The following is a 24,041-nucleotide window of genomic DNA, read 5'->3' as shown; positions in this document are numbered from 1 at the left end:
ATGCCATAGGATTTTTCATGCCAATGTAGAAGTAGCCTCTAAAAAGCATTCACCAGTGTCATGGGAAACACATTATCCTTGGGAGACTGAAGGATGAAAAACATTCTAAAGGGATTTAGGGAATTCAGAGTGAATGGTCTACTTGACCTAAATCATCATCTCCAGTATGCAACCCTATAACCCTGTTTCTTTTCCAAGTGTCCTCCTTCTGTATTTTGGTAGCTATATATCTAAATGATATAGTTGAAAGCACAACTGCTGTTTGAATGCTTTTAAGAGTTGTACACTTTAAGAAGCATTCCACAAAGCAGTTGGGCAACAGGAATACTGGTACTGGAGAAATGAACTGAGAAATTTCATGAGGTTCAAAAAACGCAAAAGCAAAGCCTGCACCTGAGAAGGAATAATCGCATTCAAAAGGACAGGTTGGAGCCTACTGGCTATAAAGCAGCTTTGTAGAAAAGGGCCTGGAGGTCCTGGTGGACAAGTGGATGATGAGGCAGCAGTGAACCCTTGTGTCAAAAAAGGCCTGCCCCATGCTAGGCTGCATTAGCAAGAGGGGCAGCAGCAGGACAAAGGAAATTATTCTTCCCCCTCGTTTTGGCACTTGTGGGACTGCATAAGGGACTACCATGTCCAGTTTGGGGCCCCCCGGTACAAGAAAGACATGGACAAACAGGAGCAAGTCCAGCAAAGGCCACCAACATGATTAGGGCCCTGGCACACATGGCATATGAGGAAAGGCTGAGAGAGCTGGTTTTGTTCAGCCTTAAGAAGAGGAAGGTTTGGGGGAGATCTTATTACTGTCTACAGCTAGCTAGTGGCAGGGTGTAAAGGAGGCAGAGTCAGGCTTCTCAGAGGCACACAGGGTTAGGGTGAGAAGCAACTGGAACAAGTTGGAACAACGGAAATTGCAATTAGATGTGAGGAAATCGTTTTTCATCACGACGGTGGTCAGACACTGGAACAAGGGCCCAGAGAGGTTGTGGGACATATCCAAAACATGACTGGAAAAGGCCGTGAGAAACCAGTTCTAAGTTGGCCCTGCTTTGAGCAGGTGGTTGGACCAGAGACTTCCAGAGGTCCCTTCCAACCTCAATTAAATCTGTGCTGCAGAACACTGCCAGCAGAAACAGCCATCAGATGCAGCAGTTTGCACAGAAGGATGCAAAGAAGGGGACCAGCAACTCTGCTCAGAACAGAATATGCCTCCTCAGCAATGGTGGTGATACTGGTTAGGCTGGACCTCGAATGCTGTGTCCAGTTCTGGGCCCCTCACTACAAGACGGGCATTGCGTTGCTGGAGTGCGTCCAAAGAAGGGCAATGAAGCTGGTGAAGGCTCTGGGGCACAAGTCTTATGAGGAGTGGCTGAGGGAACTGGGGTTGTTTAGTCTGGAGAAAAGGAGGGCCAGGGGAGACCTTATTACTCTCTACAATTACCGGAAAGGAGGTTGTAGATGGGAGGGGGGGAGGAGGGGGTCGATCTCTTCTCCCACGTAACAAGCAATAGGACAAGAAGAAACGACCTCAAGTTGCACCGGGGGACGTTTAGATTGGATATTAGGAAAAATTTCTTCACTGAAAGAGTGGCCGAGCATTGGAACAGGATGCCCAGGGAAGTGGTGGAATCACTGTCCCTGGAAGTGTTCAAAAAAGGTGTAGGTGTAGATGTGGTGCTTAGAGACATGGTTTAGTGGTGGACTTGACAGTGCTCGGTTAATGGTTGGACTCAATGATCTTAGAGGTCTTTTCCAACCTTAATAATTCTATGGTTCTATGATACACCACAGGGCATGGTCCCCAGCAACCATTGGAACAACTGACCCTGTAACATCAGAGGTTTCGACCCAGACAGGGCTCCAGAAGGAGAATGCAACTCTGCAGGGGGTGCCTGGGGCCTCTTGCCGAGGCCGGGGCATTGGGGAGACAGTCTTCTGGTCAACAGAAGTTGTGTACTTATTGAGTATCTGTATCGTCCAGTTAAGAAGCTGCAGGAGCAGGTCAAAAGACTGCACAGCATCAGAGATGGCAAGAAAGAGTCTCTGAGACTTTTGTGATGGCAAAGGTTGGGAGTTCGTGACTTCTGCCCGCCAGGGAGAAGGCTCCTGCTCCACCTCAGAATTTGCAATCACAGGACAGAGTCAGTGCCCTCATAGCTGACAAGGGCCTGTGAGCTTTGTCCAACAAAGCACTCAAGCCAGTTGGACACGAGACATGCAGGAAAAACAGGAGGAAGCGGCGAGCAGTAGTAATGGGAGACTCCCTGCTGCAGGGAATGGAGATCCCCATCTGCCAACCTGACCTGTCATCTAACAAGGTTTGCTGCTTGCTGGGGGCTTGGATCCAGGATGCTGTCGCAAGAGAGTCGAGGCTTGACAGGTTCTATTACCCCCTGCTACTCTTCCATATGGGCACCAATGACACTGCCAGGGGTGACCTGGAAAGTATCAAGCGTGACTACGTGGCTCTGGGGCCAATGGTCAAGGGCATGGAGGCCCAGGTGATGTTGTCCCCTATCCTGCTGGTGAGGGGTAAGGGCTTGAGGAAGACTGGACAGATCCTGCAGTTCAACGATAGGTTGCAAAGCTGGTGTCAACAACAGGGCTTTAGTTTTTATGACCATGGGACCCTCTTTGAGGATCGAAGAATCCTTGGAAGAGATGGGATCCACCTGAATAATGGGACAAAAACTTTTTTGCCAATAGACTGACCAGCCCAGGGGTAAACTAGGAAGGACAGGAAAGGGTGAGAGTGACCAACAGTCATCCGAGGAAGGGGTGGACCAGGTTGGCAAGCAAAGTGTGTGGGGTAATGGGAACAGAAGGGACCTTGTAATCAACAAAATGGGGCCAAAGGGGGCCCACGCCAAGGGTATCCACATGAAACAGAAAGTGCCTACCAGACAGAACTGGGAAATCATCACAGCTAGATGCCTCCCTGAAGTGTCTGTACACTAATGCACACAGCATGGGGAACAAACAGGAGGAATTAGAGTTCTGTGTGCAGTTACAGGCTTATGAACTCTTTGGGATCACGGAGACATGGTGGGAAGGCTCACGTGACTGGAGTGCTGCAGTGGATGCATACAGGCTCTTTAGGAAGGACAGGTCAGGAAGGTGAGGAGGGGGAGTTGCCTTTATTGTGAGAGAGCAGCAGGAATGCATGGAGCCCTGAGTAGGGATGGGTGATGAGCCAGCTGAGAGCTTATGGGTCACGATTAGGGGGAGACCAATGTGGACAACACTGTGGTGGGTGCCTGCTATAGACTGCCTGATCGGGAGAAGTAGGTGAGACCTTCTAGAGACAACTGGAAGAAACCTCACGTTCGCAGGCTCTGGTCCTCATAGGGAATGGAACCACTCCAATATCTGTTGGAGGGACAACGCAAGCAGGCCACAAGCAGTCAAGGAGGTTTCTGACGTGCATAGACGACAATTTCCTGACACTGGTGATTGAGGAGCTGACGTAGAGGTGCTCTCCTCGACCTCATACTTACAAACAAGGAAGAACTGGTCAGGGATGTGAAGGCTGGGGCAACCTTGGCTGCAGTGACCATGAGATGGCAGAGTTCAGGATCCCGGGAGAAGGCAAACAAGGAATTTAGCAATATCACAACCCTGGAATTCAGAAGAGCAGGCTTTGGTCTGTTCAGGAATACGCATGGAAGCATCCAATGGGAGATGGTCCCGGGGAGAAGAGAGGTCCAAGAGAACTGGCTGATTTTCCAGGATCACTTCCTCCAAGCTTAAGAACAGTCCATCCCAAAGAGCAGGAATTCAAGCAAAGGCAGCAGGAGGACTGCATGGATGAACAAAGAGCTCCTGACTAAACTCAAGCATAGAAAGGAAGCATACAGGTGGTGGAAGCAGGGAAAAGTGACCCAGGAGGAATATAGAGACACTATCCAAGAGTGCGGGGATGGGGTTAGGAGATGAATCTGGTGGGGGACGTGAAAGGCAACAAGAAAGGTTTCTACAGGTACATCAGCAACAAAAGAAAGACTAGGGAAAATGTGGGCCCTATGCTGAATGGGAATGGGGACCTGGTCACAAAGGACATTGAGAAGGCTGAATGCCTTCTTTGCCTTGGTCTTTACTGGTAAGATTTGCCTTCGGGAATCCCATGTCCCTGAAACGAGTGGGAAAGTTCAGGGCAAGGCCAGCTTGCCATCGGCAGAGGAGGATCAGGTTAAGGAATATTTAAACAAACTGGACAAACACAAGTCCATGGGCCCTGATGGGATGCACCCATGAGTGCCAAGGGAGCTGGCTGATGTCATTGCAAGGCCACTCTCGATTACCTTTGGAAGGTCATGGCAACTGGGAGAGGTTCCTGAGGACTGGAGGAAAGCAAATGTCACTCTTATCTTCAAGTAGAGCGAGAACGAGGATCCAGGGAACCACAGGCCTGTTCAGTCTCATCTCGATCTCCGGGAAGGTGATGGAGCAACTAATCCCGGAGACCATTTCCAGGCCCATGAAGGACAAGAAGGTGATCGGGAGTAGCCAGCGTGCATTTATGAAGGGGAACTCACGTCTGACCAACGTGATGGCCTTCTACAATGAGTTGACTGGCTTGGGTGGAGGAGGGGAGAGCAGTGACTGTTGCTTATCTTGACTTTAGTAAGGTTTTCGATACCGTCTCCCATAACATCCTCATAGACAAACGGATGAAGCACTGACTAGATAAGTGGACATTTGGGTGGGCTGGAAACTGTCTGAAGGGACAGACTCAAAGGGTTGTGATCAGCATCACAAAGTCTATCTGGAGGCCGATTAACAGCGGTGTGGCCAAGAGGTTGATGCTGGCTCCAATACTGTTTAACATCTTCATTAATGACCTAGGCGACAGGACAGAGCGTACCCTCCACAAGTTTGTAGATGCTACAAAACTGGGAAGAGTGGCTGATACGCCAGACAAGTGTGCTACCATTCAGAGAGACCCTCAACATTCTGGAGAAATGGGCAGAGAGGAACATCATGAAAAGGATCTGGGGCTCTTAATGGACAACAAGTTGCCCATGAGGCAGCAGTGTACCTTTGTGACAAGGAAGGCCAACCCCTACTGGGTTGTATTAGCATGAGTGTTCTTGTCATCAAATTGTTTTGATTTGAAAGTCTGAAAAATAATGGAAGTCCAGACTCTGTGTGCTGTTGAACTTTTCAATGAATGCCAACAATCATGTTTTTGTCATCAACAGGTTTAGAGCTAGCTTGAGTAGATATGATACAAACAGTTGGGATTGGGAACCTTTTCCTTACTGGGGCCTGAATTGGACTGCACATGAAAACACAGCTTAGCTCTGTTCCCACATCTCCAGCACACCCCCACACTGTAGACTATTGTCTTCCCACCCTCTTTGCCTCTCCTTCCCCCTAACCTGAACTACACACCAGAGGGCAGTTTCATTCCGCACTGTGACCAGCACCCCTACGCTCCACAGTGCTTCCTGCACTCAGCACTGTTCCACTCTCAGTTTCCTGCACTGCTCCCATCAGCTCTATGCTCATGCCATGTTGCTTTCCACTTGTAAACAATATGTAAATTATTCCAAGTTTACCTTGATCACCTCACAGCGAATTCCACTCTTTTCAGCTGCTTCCTTTCCTGGCACAGAGATCAGAGTTTTCCCTTTACATGCCTTTTTTTTTTTTTTTTTTTTTTCTACCCATCCCTGCCTCTACGCTCAGTAGAAGGTGGTAGAAGCTAGAATCATAGAATCATAGATTGGTTTGGGTTGGAAGGGACCTTTAAAAACCATCTAGTCCAACCCCCCTGCCATGGGCAGGGACGTCTTTCACTTGCTTGCTCAGAGCCCCTTCCAACCTAACTTTGAACACTTCCAACGATGGGACACTGACACCCTGCCTACTGACACCCTGCCCCTTGACCATTATCGGCAGCATAGACAGACCACCAACACCTGCCCCTGACTGATATCAGCAGTGTAGGCAAGATGCCACCCGCATTATTCACATATGGTATACTTCTGTGAAATCAGAACCCTACTTCAAGAAGGGGGCTTGGACTAGATGACCTCCAGAGGCTCCTTCCCATCTCAAGCATTCTGTGATTACGTGATCTGTGATTATTTTATGATTCTCGTGCAGGACACAAAGCTTCTTTTAAGGAGGCCATTAGATAGAAGAAACTTATAATCTTGAATCTAAAAATAAGGACAGAACAGAATACTTCCAGTTGGAAGGGATCAACAACGATCATCTAGTCTAACTGCCCAACCACTTCAGGGTTGACCAAAAGTTACAGCATGTTATTGAAGGGCATTGTCCAAATGCCTCTTAAACACTGACAGGCTTGGGGCATTGACCACCTCTCTAGGAAGCCTGGTCTAGTGTTTGACCACCCTCTCAGTAAAGAAATGCTTCCTAATGTCAATCTGAACCTCCCCTAGTGCAACTTTGAACCATTCCACCATATCCTGTCACTGGATACCAGGGAGAAGAGATCAGCACCTCCCTCTCCAGTTTCCTTCCTCAGTAATCTGTAGAGAGGGACGAGGTCACCCCTCAGCCTCCTTTTCTCCAAACTAGACAAACACAGTATCCTCAGATGCTCTTCATAGGACATTCCTTCCAGCCTTTCACCAGCTTTGCTTCCCTCCTCTGGACGCATTCAAGGACCTTAGCATCCTTCTTATATTGTGGGGACCAGAACTGCACACAGTACTCAAGGTGGGGCCGCACCAGTGCTAAATACATCGAGACAATGATCTCTCCTGACCGGCTGGTTCTACTGTCTTTGGTGCACCTCAGAATGCAGTTTGCCCTCTTGGCTGCCAGGGTTCACTGCTGACTCATAGTGAGCCTGTTGTCAACCAGCACCCCCAGATCCCTTTCTGCAGGACTGCTCTCCAGCCACTCCTCTCCCAATTTATACCTGTGCCCAGCATTACTCCATCTCAGGTGCAGAATCTGGCACTCAGATGTGTTAAATTCCATGTCACTGATAACTGCTCAATGCTCCAATCTATCCAGATCCCTCTGCAAGGCCTCTTGTCCCTCAAGAGAGTCAACAGCACCTCCCAGTTGGGTATCATCAGCAAACCTACAAAGCATGCATTCAACTCCTGCATCCAGAAATATTGATAAAAATATTGAACAGAACTGTCTATTGAATTGAGCCCCGAGGAACCGCTGGTTACTGGTCACCAGCCAGATGTAGCCCCGTTCACTACAACCCTTTGAGCTCTGCCCTTCAGCCACTTCTTCAGCCAGCGTACCACGAGCCCATTCATCTCACGCTTGGACAACGTGTCCGTAAGGATGCTATGAGGAACAGTATCAAAAGCCTTACTAAAGTCCAGGAAAACTGCATCTACCGCCTTCCCTTCATCCAGTAAGGGTGTGATCTTGTCATAGGAGGTTATCAAATTAGTTAGACAGAACTTTCCCTTTGTGAACCCATTTTGACTATGCCTGATGACTGCATTGTTCTTTAAACGCCTTTCAGTAGTACCCAGTACAATCTTCTCCATAATATGTCCAGGTACTGAGGTTAGTCTAACAGGTCTGTAGTTTCCTGGGTCTTCCGTCATGCCCTTCTTGTAAATTGGAATAATGTTGGTTAGCTTCCAGTCAGGGGGCATCTCCCAGAATCTCAGTGCTCTTGGATGAATCCCATCAGGCCCCATGGACTTATGATCATACAGCTGATGCAACTGGTCCCTTACAATTTCAGTGCCCGCAAATGGAAAGTCACTGTCCTCGCAGTCGTGGTCCTCCAACTCAGAGGGCCTGGTAGTCCAAGGTCTATCAGTACTATTAAAGCATTGAACGCCTCTGCCTTTCTTCATCCCTATTAGTCAGGTGACCATATTCAACAAGTATCCGTCCAATGTATTCTTTAGCCCTCCTCTTGCTATTAACATACTTTTAAAAGCCTTTCTTTTTGTCTGACACAACCCTAGCCAGTTTTACCTCTAGTTGAGCCTCGACCTTTCGTGTCTTCTCCCTGCGTGTATGAGCCACGGTTCTCTAATCTTTCTGCAAAGCCTGATATTGCCTTCAGAGATCACACAATTTCTTTTCCCTCTTGAACTCCACGAGGCGTTCCCTGTTCAGCCAAGCTGGTCTTCTGTCCTGCTTGCTTGACTTACCACACAGAGGAATTGCCTGCTCCTGTCCTCCTAAAAGGTGGTTCTTAAAGACTGACCAGCACTCGTGGACTCCTAAGCCCTCAAAGGCAGATTCCCAGGTTACTCTGCTAGCTAGCTCCCTGAGTAGCTTAAAGTTTACTCTCTTGAAATCCAGGGCAGTAACTCTGCTGACCTTTTTTCTCATTACACCAAAAATTTTAAACTCAACCATTTTGTCATCACTGTGGTCAAGACTGCCTCCTACCATTGCATATCCCCCCCCCCCCAAGTCCTTCTCTATTCATAAATAAGAAGTGTAGGAGGGTATCTTTCCTAGTTGGCTCACTGAGTGCTTGTGACATATTATTGTTGTAAAGTAATCTCTGACCTGAGTGTTAAAGGCCACTATTCAGGTTTACACTCTTAGATTTTATTTCATTAATTCTGTACTTCTTGGCATCAAGCCTAATTTGCATCAAAATAGGTTCGTAGCCTGTCATTCCAGTTCTCATTGCTGTTCTTTGAACTGTTAAATTTATGAGGTTTTCAAAAATTCACATTAAAGCAATTACATAAGCAACTTTTAACTGTGTTAAAATTTATACCTGATATGAAAAGGACCATTAGACTAAATTTGGTGGGCCAGAGTCATCCCTAATGTGAATCCACTCAGTTGTTTCCAGGATGACTGCACTATAAACATCTACATTGCTCTTTATTGTTGCGGAACACTTTGGTGACCTGTCTGTTTGTTTGTTTGTTTGTAAGAACGTGAAACAATATGTTTGTTGTTGCTTGTTTGTTTGTTTTTTGGTTTTTTTTTCTTTTTTTAAATCAATATCAATTCACTTTTTAAATAAAATTTGTGTAACCTAGTTGTCAGGGCCTGAAGCACATTCCCTCTATTCTAGGAATTTACCTGGTTGAGTCCAAGATTAGCTCCTTCACCACTAAGAGCTCTTCTGAAGAAAGTTAAAAATGAGGGTCTACACTACTTTCCCCTGGGAGATGCTTTTAAGCTGAAGCATTACCACTGGGCCATGCCTTAGCTACATCTTAACTGTGTAGCAGCTATATCTGTGCCTGGTGGATCTCTCTGATTCTGACTTACCTGGACCTGCTGGCTTGGCTTCCCAGCTTGGCCTTGGATGTCTCATCACTACGGACTTGCTGGGTGAACACTGGACTGTCTCTGACCCTGGCCACTGCCTCTGGCTCTGATCCTTACTCAGATTTGCTGCTCTGCATCCTGGCTCCTTGTTGGTAAGGTCACTGCTCCTGCTTGCCTTAGTCTTGTGCTCTATTCCTGCTTCACCTTCGCTTGTGGAGCAGCTGGCCCTTATTGCTCCTTGCCACTAGGCTCCCATCAGAATTATCCAAAACACCCCGGACTCTTCTGCATCAAAGGGAATTCTGATGATGAAAAATTTATTACAAGCAGTTTAAACATGAGACCTATGCTTCTTCAGCTATGTTCAAATCGAGTAACTAGTATTCTGCAAGTAGGAACACATTTAGAAGCATAGTGTTTCAACTGTGGAAAAGCATGCTAGTAGTTTCCTGACATTTTTTTCCCATGGAAACCATCAGAAACCCATAATAATGACTATGTTCCAATTCTTGTGTGCATTCCTAGAGATTTTAGTCATTTTTTCCCCATTTCAAACCACAGTAAGCCAATGCTAGCAACAGCAGCAGTAGTTGCTGAGTGCTGAGAAGAGTGCGAGGCTTGCAAGGTATCCGGGGTTGGTGGTGTCTGAGAGGGTTTCTGGGCCTCCAACACTCTTGGGCTGTCTGTGGGGAAGAAACTGGCCGCAGGCAACAGGTTTCGCGGAGGGGTAGGCAAGAGTTGGATGGTGCTGGCTGTTTCTGCAGCCAGTTCAAAATGCATATAACTGGCCCCTAGGGAGTGCCGCTGTGTCTTTTGGGAGTAGTGTCAGCAACTTGTATGGCAGGGCGGGTGGCAAGGACTACACGCTGCCAGTTATCAAACCGCTGCTGCCCGCTCTGCTAACGTTCTGGCTTTGTTTGCAGCCCTGATGGTTACCTCAGCTAGCTGGTGGCTGTGCAAACCTACCCAGCAGCTTGAGGTCTCCAGGGAATTAGAAGGGCTTATTAGGCAGTGCTTTGAGGTTGTCAGAAACCTGGTGGTAGAGACCGGGCAAGGCTTGTGCCCTGCAGCAGACAGGAATCTGCATACCTAGCCGGGCTAGCCTGGAATAACTGGAGGCAGCCACCCAGACAGCACTTCCTATTAGGGAAGCTGCTGTCCAGATGGAGGGCTGCAAAGACTGCACCCACCACCTCCTGGGTGGAGGAGGGTGCAAGCTCCACCTGTGCAAGGTGTGCTCAGGTGGAGTCATTCAGGCAGCAGATGGAGGAGCTGCAGGAGGAAGTCATCAGGCTATGGTGCATTAGGGAGGGGGAACAAGAAATAAATAGAGTATTATTTGAGACTTTGCAAGAAGAAATACTAGGTCCCCATGGCAATGACCTCCAAGGACTACCAAAGAGCTTTAACAGTGAACAGACACCATGTTAAAGAAGGTAGCACCGTGGTCTCTAGTGACCTGTGGGAACAGAATGTCACTTCACTCCCATTCTTAGTATGTACCAACCAGCAACAAATATGAAGTCTTGGCAGTGGACAAAGTCAATAAGCAAGATTCACAGGGAGAAACTGCACCAGCAGCACATACCGAAAGCTGCAAAGGGAAGCAGCGAGTGCTAGTAGTGGGTGACTGCTGAGAGACACTGAGGCACCCACCTGCTGGCTTGATATACAGTCAAGGGAGGTTTGCTGTTTCCCAGGAGACAAGAACTGGGATGTCCCAGAGAGACCACCACAACTGGTTGAAAGCACAGGCTACTATCCCCTACTTCTTTTCTACATGGGCACCAATGACCCAGTAAAGCATAGCATGGGCAAGATCAAGCAGGACTTCAGAGCCCTGGGGGCCCAAGTGAAAGGGATGGGGGCCCAAGTGATCTCTGTCTTGCCAGTCAGGGACAGAGGTACAGGTGGAAGTCAATGCATCATGCAGATCAATACCTGTCTTCATGGCTGGTATCATCGCCAGGGCTTTGGTTTCTACAATCACGTGGTGTTCTTCGATGAATACAGCCTATCAGGGAGAAATGGGATCCACCCATTCCAGGAGAATCTTTGCTAGTGGATTGGATGACTTAGAGAATTGTGTTTTAAACTAACAGACTTGGGGGGAAGTACTGTCCAAAACTGTGACACCTGCATATTCATAAGCAACAGGTTGTATGAGCTCACCTTACAAGAGTACTGAGGAATGCTCCCTAACCCTCTCCAGAGGCGAGAATCTACCTCAAGTGCACGTATAGCAGTGCACATAGTCTGAGCAACAAACAAGAGGAACTGGAGATTTGTGCCCAGTCTGAGAGTTATGAGAGTGAGCTATGGAGACCATGAAAGTTCTAATGAATGCCTTTGGATCAAGATTAGAGGGATTGTCACCAAAGAAGATCTTATGGTAGGTATCTGTTACTGACCTCTCAATCAGGATGATGAGGGTGATAAATCCTTACTTTGGCTGCTCAAGGAAGTCTCACGCCAACAGAACCTGGTCCTCATGGGAGACTTCAATTACTCAGACATTTGTTGGGAAAACAATGCAGTGGCGCACAAGTCGTCCATCAGATTCATAGAATACCCTGAGATGGAAGGGACCCACAAGGATCATCGAAGTCCAGCTCCTGGTCCTGCACAGGACAGCCCCAAGAATCACACCATGTGCCTGAGAGTATTGTCCAAACGCTTCTTGAACTCTGTCAGGCTTGGTGCTGTGACCCCTTCCCTGGGGAGCCTGTTCCAGTGCCCAATCACCCTCTGGATAAAGAACCTTTTCCCAATATCCAACTTAACCTCCCCTGACGCAGCTTCATGTCATTGCCTTGGGTCCTATCACTGGTCACCAGAGAGAAGAGATCAGTGCCTGCCCCTCTGCTTCCCCTCATGAGGAAGCTGTAGACTGCAATGAAGTCTCCCCTCAATCTCCTCTTCTCCAGGCTGAACAAGCCAAGTGACGTCAGCCACTCCTCATATGGCTTCCCCTCAAGGCCCTTCACCGTCTTTTTAGCCCTCCTTTGGATGCTTTCTAATGGCTTAATGTCTTTCCTATATTGTGCAGGAATATATGCATTCAAGAATTCCTGGAAACTTTTATAAAGGTTCCTGGAAGGCATGGAGGACTACTTCCTGCTACAGATGCTAGACATGTCAACTAGGAACAGCATATTGCTAGATTTACTGCTCTCAAACTGACAAGACTTACTTGACAACATAACTACCAAGGGTAGCATTCCCTTGGATACGATGACCACAACATTGTGGAGTCCCACACTACATCCTTGTCTCTAAATCGGAGAGACATGGATTTGATGGGTGGACCACTCTGTAGATAAGGAACTGGCTGAATGGTCGCACTCAAAGAGTTGTGATCAACAGCCCAATGTCCAAGTGGCGACCCCTCAGGGGTTGGTATTGGGACCGGCGCTGTTTAAACATCTTTGTCATGGACAGTGGGATCAAGTGCATCCTCAGCAAGTTTGCTGATGACACTGAGCTGTGTAGTGCAGTCAACATGCTGGAGGAAAGGGATACCATCCAGAGGCACCTGGACAGGCTTGAGGAGTGGGCCTGCGAAAACCTCACTAAGTTCAACAAGGACAAATGCAAAGTCCTGCACCTGGGTTGGGGCAATCCCAAAGCACAAACACAGGCTGAGCAGAGAATGGATGGAGACTAGACCTGGGAAGAAGGACTTGGGGGTGTTGGTGGACAAGAAGCTTGACGTGACCCAGAAAGCCCACCATATCCTGGGCTGCATCAAGAGTGACCAGCCGGTTGAGGGAGGTTATTCTCCCTCTCTCCTCTGCTCTTGTAAGACCCCACCTGGAATACTGCATCCAGCTCAGGGGCCTCCAACAAAAGAAGAACACAGACCTATTGGAGCAATTCCAGAGGAGGACCATGAAGATGATCAGAGGGCTGAAACACTTCTCCTACGAAGACAGGCTGAGAGAGTTCGGGTTGTTCAGCCTGGAAAAGAGAAGGGTCCGGGAAAACCTTATAGCAGCCTTCCGATACCTAAAGGGGGCCTACAAGAAGGCTGGAGAGGGGCTTTTTACCAAGGGCATATAGTAATAGGACAAGGGGTAAGTGCTTTAAACTGATAAGAGGTTGGTTTAGATTAGATATTAGAAAGAAATTATTCACTATGAGAGTAGTGATCTCTGAAACAGGTTGCCCAGAGAAGTTGTGGCTGCCCCATCCCTAGGAGCGTTCAAGACCAGGTTGGATGGGGCTTTGAGCAACATGATCTAGTGGAAGGTATACCTGCCCATGGCAGGGAGTTGGAACTAGATGTACTTTAAGGTCCTTTCCAACCCAAACCATACTATGATTCTATCATTCTATCATTCATTTCTGTGGGCTGAGCCCTCGCAAGAGGTCACAGACCAGCCTTTCCTCCACTACTGGTGGGTCAGCACATGCATTGCTGTAGCTACTTGATCCTGTGATCTGGGGTCCAGCTATGCCGGTAAAGACAGAGGCAAAGAAGGTATTGAGAACTTCTGCCTTGTCAGTATTATTAGTAACTAGCTTTCCTGTCCTTTTTAGCAATGGGTCTTTGTCTTCCCTGTGCTTCTGCTTACTGCTCATATACCTTTCCTGTTGCACTTGACATCTTCGGCCAATTTCAGCTCTAGCTGAACCTTAGCCTTCCTGACTTGCATCTCTGCATGCCCTAGCAAGATTCTTGTAGTCCTTGATGGCTATTTTGATGCCTTTCCATAGCCGGCATGCTTCTTTATTTGTTTTTAAGCACACCCAAAGGCTCTTTGTTCAGCCAGGGTGGTCTCTTGTTCACTATTCTTGAATAACTCCCAGCACTCGCAAGCTCCGTTGACCTCCATGGATGCTTCCCATGGAATCCCTCACAACTGGGCTCTGAGCATCTTGAAGTTGGCTTTTCTAAAATCCAGGGTCTTTGTCCTACTACTGGTCTTCACTGTGTGTGCAGTCAGTTCTTCACCCAGCACACCATAAACTTGTTCATCTCACAGTTGGACAACTTGTCCAGAAGGATGCTGAAGTATCAGAGGTTGGAAGGGACCACTGGAGATTGTCTCATTCAACCCCCTGGCTCAAAGCAGGGGCAGCTAAAGTGTGTTGCCCAGGATATTGTCCAGTCGGATTTTGAATATATTGAAGGATGCAGACTCCAGTGTTCCATGACCCTCATTGAGTATTTTTAAAAAAATGAAGTGTGGAATTTTCTGTGTTTCAGTTTGTGCCCATTGACTCTTGTCCTGTCACTGGGCACCCCTGAGAAGAGTCTGGCTCTGTCGTCTTTACACCCTCCCATCAGCTATTTATATAAATTGATAAGATTCCCCCTGATTCTTCTCTTCTCCAGGATAAATAGTCCCAATTCTCTCATCCCCTCCTTGCATGAGAGATGCTCCCATCCCTCAATTGACTTCATGGCCCTTTGCTTGACTGGCTCCATTATGTCCTTGTCTTTCTTGTACTGAGGAGCCCAGAAATGGACACAGGACTCCAGGCGTGGCCTCACCAGTGCTGGGTAGAGGGGAAGGATCACCTCCCTCAGCCTACTGGTGACACTTTTTCATGCACCCCAGGATGCTGTCGGCAGCCTTTGCTGTGCAGGCACATTGCTGGCTCATGTTCAACTTGGTATCCATCAGAACCCCCAGGTCCTTTTCTGCCAAGTTGCTTTCCAGCTGGGTGGCTCCCAGCATGTATTGGTATCTGGGGTTGTTCCTCCCCAGGTGCAGGACTTGGCATTTCCCTTTGTTGAACTTCATGAGGATCTTGTTGGCCCATTTCTCAGTTTGTCAAGGACCCTCTGGATGGCACATTAGTTTATAGTGTTTTCAAGTAGCTGCATAAATTCACTGTCCTCCATGATTTCTCAAATCTTTCTTGCTATTGGTATAAAAGCTACTTGCGAGTTGTAGTGTTTGTTGTATATTTTACCGTTGTGCTTTTATTTTGCTGAGGAAGACAAACAGGTAATTATTCTTCAAAGACAAAACTTGGACATGCAAGAACTTTTTTGGAATAACTCGTTACATGTCTTGTAGCACAGTGTAGATTGTATGATGGTTGGATTTCGGAGTGGGGGACTGTTAGTCAGGCTGCACTAGTTCTTTCAGAAACTTTTGTAGCAAACATGGAAAGATAGTTCCTAGAAAGCAGCTATAGGATCTTTTTGATAGGTCAATAAGAATAATATTCTGTATACAGTGATACCTTGGAGTTTTGATGTTTTGATTTTTTTAATTTTTGTAGATCTTAGAAGTAGTTATGTAGTAAATGTAGATTTTAGAGTAGCAGCATATTATCCCTTTACCCTTAACACACCAGCTCAAACCCCTGTTACCCATTCCCATATCAATTCCCTAAATTCCATAGCCTGTTTAGTCTCTTTTTCAAGGTAGAATTGTAGAAGAACACCCCAACCCTATGGAACAAGATATAACCATAGACCCAACAACCTTCAGGCCTAGAATTCTGGAAGGCCTCCAAGGACATTACGTGCTCTGAGGAAGATGAAGATGAAGAAGAGGGGGTCCCAAAACGCCCCCAGACCCAATTCCCAAGAGGTGTGGCGGGGGCAGAACCTGGGTGGTAACAGGAGGGGGATTGGGCGAAAATCATTATAAAAACTGTGGGCATCTGTATTTCGGGTATTCCAGAAAGCCTGGGGGCTCATTAAAACTTTTGTATCCTTATCTTATCTCCTACATAATTTGGCTTGGAGTCTTTTTTTCCCCACAGCCATTTAGGCAACAACAGACTATCTTAGGATTTTTGTGATGCTAATGGAACAACTATTAACACATTTTAAACACTGCTGAATTTCTATATGGCAGCAATTAGATTAGTTTATGTAAAAGCTCTTTTATTATTATTTTGGCATATTGTAGTGGGTTGACCTTGGCCGGATGCCAGGTACTCACTACAGCCGCTCTCTCACTCTCCCTCTGCAACTGGACAGAGGAGAGAGAGGAAAAAAAAACCAAAACAGCGAAGGATTCATGAGCTGAGATAACAGCTGGGAGAGGTCACTTACTGATTACCTTCATGGGCAAAACAGACTCAAAGTGGGGATAGTACTTAAATTTATTACTAACAGGATAAGAGCCAAAGAGTGAGAAATAAAACAGTCTTAAAAACACCTTCCCCCCACCCCTCCTTTCATGTTCTCCCTCCTCCCCCCCAGCGGTGCAGGGGGACGGGGAATGGGGGTTACTGTCAGTTGTTTCTGCCGCTGCTCAGGGAGAGGAGTCCTCCCCCTGCTCCCGTGGGGTCCCTTCCACGGGAGACAGTCCTTGATGGACCTCTCCGGCGTGAGTCCATCCCTCGGACAGCAGTTCTTCCCAAACTGCTGTCCCGTGGGTCACTTCTCCATGGGGTGCAGTCCTTCACGAATGAGCTGTACCGACGTGGGTCCCCCACAGGGGCCACAAGTCCTACCCGGGAAAAACCTGCTCCAGCGTGGGCTTCCCTCTCCATGGGCTGCAGTTCTCCGGCAGGACCCTGCTCCATCTTGGGGCTCCCACGGGGTCACAGCCTCCTTCATGCATCCACCTGCTCCAGCATGGGCTTCTCCATGTGTTAGGGTAAGTCTGCTACATAAAAAGAATGCAGGAGCTTGTAATATTGTTAAATTAACCACGTGTCCAAGATGGTGATTTTAAATCTTTGTGTAACCCTTCTTGTTCCCATAAACCCCTCACTGTACCTGTAGAATGTCTGAGAGATAACTAGAAACTCATCTATTGGTTGTTAACCCCTTGTCATGATTGGTCACCCTGGGATCCCTCCAAAAGGTACTTAAACCGTTGTTAGATCAATAAAGCTCTCTTCGCTCTCTCTTTGCTGCTGGACTCCCTGCGTGCTGTGTGGTCTCTGCCTCCGCCGCCTGTCCCTGCCACGAGGGACGGGCGGCGGGGAGGTGATCTCAGCCCTGGAAACCTTCACAGAGCGGCCGGGAGTGACCCTCCAGAAACCCCCCCTAAACTGCAATATCCATGGGCTGCAGGTGGGTCTCTGCACCCCAATGGTCCTCCGTGGGCTGCAGGGGGACAGCCTGCTCCACCGTGGTCTTCACCAAGGGCTGCAGGGGCCACAGCTCTGGCTCCTGGAGCACTCCTCCCCCTCCTTCTGCACTGACCTTAGTGTCTACCTTGTTGTTCCCATGTTCTCATTCCGTTGTCCCCTGGCTGGAATTCTTTCTGCACAACAACCTTCTGTTCTTAAATATGTTATCACAGAGGCGTTACTATTACTCCTAATTGGCTTGGCCTTGGCCAGTGGCAGGAAGTCTGTCCTGGAGCCAGCTGGCATTGGCTCCACGGGACAGGGAAAGCTTTTAGCAGCTTCTCACAGAGGCCACCCCTGTAGCCCTCCTCCCCGCTACCAAAACCCAGCCACAGAAACCCACGACACATATGAATATGAGAGCTTTCAGGATTTTCAGTAAGTTTTTTTGTGGATGCATTTGGTGTTGAAGGATTGTATGCTTTTTTTTTTTTTGGTCTTTGCTTACTGCTTAAAGCTCAGTCTTCCAATGTCTATATACGATGTCATTGTTAGGCCGACAGTATTTCACGCTTTTTATGTTTAACCATAATATAAACAGTATTATGTATCTAATGGGAATAGGAACGCAGTGGGAATGCTTTCCCAAGGGAATAGGTGTATTGGGTTTGTGTGGCAAGGTTTTGGTAGTGGAGGGGCTACAGGAGTGGCCTCTGTGAGAAGTTGCTAGAAGCTTTTCTCATGTCCGATAGAGCCAATGCCAGTTGGCTCCAAGACGGACCCGCCACTGGCCAAGGCTGAGCCAATCAGAGATGGTAGTAATGCTTCTGTTATAACATATTTAAGAAGGAAAAAACCCCACAGCTGTGCAACTGGGGAGGAAGTGCTCCAGGCACCAGAGCAGAGATTCTGCTGCAGCCTGTGGTGAAGACCACGGTGAGGCAGTTGTGCCCCTGCAGCCCATGGAGGTCCATGGGGGAGCAGAGATCCACCTGCAGCCCATGGAGGACCCCACTCCAGAGCAGGTGGATGCCTGAACGAGGATATGACCCCATGCGAAGTCCACGCTGGAGCAGGTTTCCTGGCAGAACTTGTGACCCCATGGGGGACTCATGCTGGAGCAGGCTGTTCCTGAAGAACTGCACCCCATGGAAAGGGACTCATGCTGGAGTAGTTCATGATGAACTGTAGCCCATGGGAAGGACTCATGCTGGAGAAGTTTGTGGAGGACTGTGTCCCATGGAAGGGACCCCACGCTGGAACAGGGGAAGAGTGTGAGGACTCCTCCCTCTGAGGAGGAGGGAGTGGCAGAAACACTATGTGATGAACTCACTGTAATCCCATTGTCTGTCCAGGAGAGTAGGTAGAGAAATTTGAATATAGCCACCAAAGATGAGAAAAAGGCTGAGGTACTTAACACCTTCTTTGCCTCTGATTATCCTCAGGGCAACCAGCCCCCTGAGCTTGTAGACACGGATCAAGAGCAGAACAGACCCCCTGCAACCCAGGAGGAAGCCACTGTTGAGCCACTTAGACACTGACAAGTCTATGGGACCAGATGGGATCCATCCTAGGGTGATGAGGGAGATGGCGGAAGAGCTTGATAAGCAGCCCTCCATCATTTATCATCCATCCTGGCCAATCAAGGAGGTCCCATATGGCTGGAAGTTGGCCAGTGTGATGCCCATCGACAAGAAGGGCTGGAAGGAGGATCCGGGGAAGTGCAGACCTGTCAGCCTGACCTCGGTGCCCAGCAAGGTTATGGAACAGATCATCTTGAGCGTGATCACAAGGTACCTACAGGACGGCCAGGGAATCAGGCCCAGCCAGCATGGATTTAGGAGGGTCAGGTCCTGCCTGACCAACCTGATCTCCTTTTAAGACCAGGTGATCCACCTAGTGGATGAGGGAAAGGCTGTGGATGTGTCTACCTGGGCATCATTAAATCCTTTGACACCATCTTCCATAGCATACTCCTGGAAAAGCTGGCAGCCCATGCCTTGGACAGGTACACCTTTGCTGGGTTAAAAACTGGCTGGATGGCCTGGCCCAGAGAGTGGTGGAAATGGTGCTGCATCCAGTTGGCAGCTGGTCACTAGTGGTGTCCCCCAGGGATCAGTTTTGGGGCCCAATCCTATTCAATATCTTTATTGATGATCTGGATGAGGGAATGTAGTCTACCCTTAGTAAATTCACAGACGACACCAATTTGAGTCAGAGCGTTGATCTCCGTGAGGTAGGAAGGCTCTGCAGGGTGATCTGGAAAGGCTGGATTGATGGGCTGAGGCCAACAGTATGCAGTTCAATCAGGCTAAGTGCCAGGTCCTGCACTTGGGTCACAACAACCCCTTGCAGCGCTACAGGCTGGGGGTAGAGTGCCTGGAAGGTGGCCCAGCGGAAAAGGACCTGGGGGTGCTGGTCGACAGACAGCTGAACATGAGCCAGCATGTGCCGAGGTGGGCAAGGAAGCCAATGGAATCCTGGTTTGTATCAGAAATAGTGTGGCCAGCAGGACTAGGGAAGTGATTGGCACTGTTGAGATCACACCTCGAGTACTGTGTTCAGTTCTGAGCCCCTCAATTAGCAACGGGACAAGAGGACATAGTCTTAAGCTGCGCCAGGGGAGGTTCAGGTTGGACATTAGGAAGAGTTTCTTCACAGAAAGGGTGATTAGACATTGGAGTGGACTGCCCACACAGATGGTGGATTCACAATCCCTGGAGGTGTTTAAGAAAAGACGTCCAGTGCCATGTCCAATGGCACTTAGTGCTATGGTCTAGTTGACATGGTGGTGTTCAGTCAAAGGTTGGACTTGATGATCTCAGAGGTCTTTTCCAACCTAATTCATTCTGTGATTCTGTGAAATCAGGAGTAAAGTTAAGCCCAGGAAAAAGGGAAGGGTGTGGGGAAGGTGTTTTAAGATTTGGTTTTATTTCTCGTTATCCTACTCTGATTTGAGTGATAATAAATTCGATTAATTTTTCCCCAAGTTGAGTCTGTTTTGCCCATGATGGTAATTAGTGGTTGATCTATCCCTGTCCTTATCTTGACCCACGAGCCTTTTGTTATATTTTCTCTCTGTTCAGCTGAGGGAGGAAGAGATAGAGTGGCTTTAGTGGGTACCTGGCATACAACCTCCTATGTTGAAGGAGACTTTGTAGAATTTCAGGGCTGCTGGCCAAAAAAATCCTCAACAGTGTGCATAGCTGAATACTAAGGCTTCCTCCTAGGGTTCACCTTGTGACATCTCCACTGCCACATCTCCTAAAGACCTGGTTTGAAATACTTGCGGGGTCATAGCTTTACACTCTTTTACATACTACATTTTTGTATCGTATTTGCACTAAAGTATTTACTACTCTTGACTTTAGATACCTAGTTATAGTTCCTAGTTATAACTCTTTAATATTAGCAGCATTCCATAGGAGTCTCCTATTAGTATGATAGCATTTCTTATAGAAGTTTACCAAGGTATTTCCTGGTGGATCACATAGAGATAGAAAATTCATGATACTGGTTTTCTGTGCTGTTTGCTTTGTTTTTTCTAATATGACTTTTGCAAGTATACAATATCTGATGGAGGTTCTATAGTTAGAACAGAGAAGAACATTCTTTATCATAGTGAATGAGTGGGGGAAATAGTCTGAAAGATGGTTTCTCCATTGAGTTAGTTAAGGTTTTGATAGTAGGGTGGTCTCTATGGGAAGACCTATAGGACTGCCCTGTGCCAAACACAGTCATTTCCAGCCAGCTTGTTGATGGACTCAGAGCAGGCTGAAACTGGGCCAGTCAGTGAAGTTGGTGGCATCTCTGTGAAAACATTTAAGAAAGGACAAAAATGCCAGATACAGAGCAGAGTAGTGAGGGAAGGAAAGAGAAGACATGAGAAACAGTAGCATGAACACCAAGGTCACCAAGGTCAGAGAAGATGGAGCAGGAGCAAGTTCTCCAGGCTCCAGAGCAGATATTCCTCTGCAGACTGCAGAAGAGACCATATAATAATAAAAGCTATGGCTACTGTTTACCTAGGATGCATCTGTGTAAATAATAGCCTTCTAATTCTTTGGTAGCCTCTATTAGTTGAATGCGATTCTGGAATTTCTTTTTAGTAAACATACAAGATAGGCCAATTATTTACAAAATTGTTCACAAGAATGTAAAATGTGTTCAATATTTTATAATTTCTTATTCTCATAAGTATTAGAGTGTTAAATAAAAGCTATCTCTTGGTAAAGTCCAGACACTGAAAAATCAAAATCTGTTCAAACAATGAAAAGTTTACTGAACTGATGAAAACCAGAAGAAACAGAATTTGCAACTTCACACTATTTGCTCATGCTGTTATCTCTATGCATGGGTATGCAGCATGTGGATGTAAATAATATCAATATCCACGACTTAATTCTAGTTCAACTAATTAACAGGAGATTAACAGGAGAGAACTTGAAAATGTAAATACTTCAAAGCTATGAAGACTGGATATATTGGGTCTGGCTGGGATGCAGTTAATTTTCCCCATAGCAGCCCTCATACTGCTGTGGTTTGTATTTGTTGCTACAACAGTGTAGCTAAGACCAGTGCTTTGGCTACTGATGAGCAGTGCTCCCACACCATCAATTTTGATCTCTCCAACTCTCCTCACCTTCAAAAGCCAGTAGGCTGGTGGTGGGCAAGAGTTTGGGAGGGTACATAGCCAGAACAGCTGACCCAAACTGACCAAAGGGATATTACATACCAGACTGCAACCACTACTCTTGACCAGACTGCGACCATCACTCGCACCAACAGGTTTTTCCTCTCCTTTTACTTTTGGACTCAGGGGGACCACGTGGGGCTCAGCACGGGGGCAAACAAACTTCATTCTGTTTGTGCCCCAGGGTGCTGGGTTATATATCTGGGGTTTTGTGGGTTAAAACCAATTGTTCATCTGTATAATTGTATGTATTGTATTATTTTTATTAAATTGTAATTCTGACTTATAATCTCTTTTGAGTTGGGTTAATTTCTCCTGCCAGTTTGCCTTTAAACCAGCACAACCAATCATAATAAGGTATTGTAAGTTTCTCCTACTAATTGCACCAGTCATGTTTCTGACCACAACTAGCCTAAAGCATTATAGAAAGTCTACTGAAACTCACACTAGTATTGTCACTAAGAGGGAACTTTATATTGGTCCATGCTTGTGACATCACACCCCTGTTCATGGCAACTGATAGCAACATTGTTTTTATAACAGAATCACTGCTAGCCAAAGATCAAACTTTGTGCCACAGTACTCAGTGGCTTACAATTAATGATTCCTCACAACTGAAAGGGGGGGAAAGTAAAATTTGTTAATAAAAGAAAAAATCAAAAATATATGGATTTATAACCAATAAACTGCTGAATTATCTGAACAAGACCCTCATAGTGTCCTAGTCCAATACTCTTTGACCAGGTTCTTTTAGATTTTCCAAAGAAGGAGGTTTTAATCTTTAATACCAAATTTACTTATTTGAAGATATTTGGGATTTTAATTTAGCAGTGATACAGCAATGATGTCAGATCAAGTTAAAAGAATTCTCATAAAGTTCACAGCAACTATGGGCTGGTCTTGAAACCATGACAACAGAGTGCCAGAGCAATGGAGCAGTGAAGAGTCCGCAGGAACAGAATACTATAAACTCTTATTTTGTTGACAACTAATTGTTCAAATAGATTCAAGTAGAAACTGTAATAGAGTATAAGGTTAAAATAATAACTTAGTGGTAGCTGATAGGATGAAAATATAACCTCAAGTTACTTTAGATGATTACAATGCTAAAAAGCACACCCCCAGGGAAATTTGTATATGTAAAGGATAGTATAATGAACTGGACCAAGACCACCACATGCGCATTAAGAATTTTGTTATGTAAGTGTAAGTGACCGATCACCTGTTTCTGTATCATTCTCTCTTCGTTGCCTTTATGTATAAAAGACTGCTCTTGTTTCCTAAAAGGTGTGCCAGCTGTGTTAGATGCCTGGCACCCTATTCTGCAGGAAGGTAATAAAATCAAATATCTTGACTCAGTGTGTTGATCGGCTCTTGCTCTCTATCCTGCATGTATATATGCTGCAAGGACTAAGTGTCAGCTATTGGTGAGACCTCTGTGAGTGGATTTGGCACCAGCTACTGGAGCTAAACTGAGGATGTAGGCACCTCATGCCTGTGGTGTCAGCTACTAGAGTGAGTATCTCAGTGTCAGTAGATGGAGGGGCCACAGCTCTCTGGATCTAGGGAAGATCCTACAGACTTTGTGTTCATAGTGCCAGTTACTGGGGGGAAATGGTGTGAATGGACTGGGTGCCCCCTACTGGGAGACTCAGACTGGGGTGGTAGATGCCCTGGGTCTGTGTTCTCAGCTACTATAGTGAGTGGGAGTCTCAGTACCATCTACTAGAGTGAGTGGGGATCTTGGCTGCCAGCCACTGGGGTGGTGTTAATGAACAATGCATTGGGCAGGGGACTACTGCCATAAGGAGTTCTACAGGGAATCTGCAAAGAAGTGTCAGCAGATTCTATAGATACACTTGTACTAGCACCAATCCCCTGACTGGTAAAAGGCAGGTAAAAGTAAGAAAACTCATATGTGGGAATTAGACAGGCTAAAGGCCTGGGGAAAGAACCAGACCTTAACAGCAGGCTTTGGGCTAAGCTGAGCACAGAGAAATTCATTACAGGAATGGAGATGCTATCCCAAAAGCCTGCCCTGTCTCCAGGTAACAGCAAGCAGCCAATCAGATGCTGCGGTCAGAGGTTTTGCCTTATAAGGAATGTTTTCAAGTTTGGGAAAGGTTATAAAAAGCTACATTCTGTC

The sequence above is a fragment of the Myiozetetes cayanensis genome, unplaced genomic scaffold, assembly GCF_022539395.1.
Source record: "Myiozetetes cayanensis isolate MyiCay16 unplaced genomic scaffold, myiCay2020 scf128, whole genome shotgun sequence".
Classification (NCBI taxonomy): domain Eukaryota; kingdom Metazoa; phylum Chordata; class Aves; order Passeriformes; family Tyrannidae; genus Myiozetetes; species Myiozetetes cayanensis.
The sequence above is the reverse complement of the archived record's forward strand: the minus strand, read 5'-3'. Positions refer to the sequence as shown.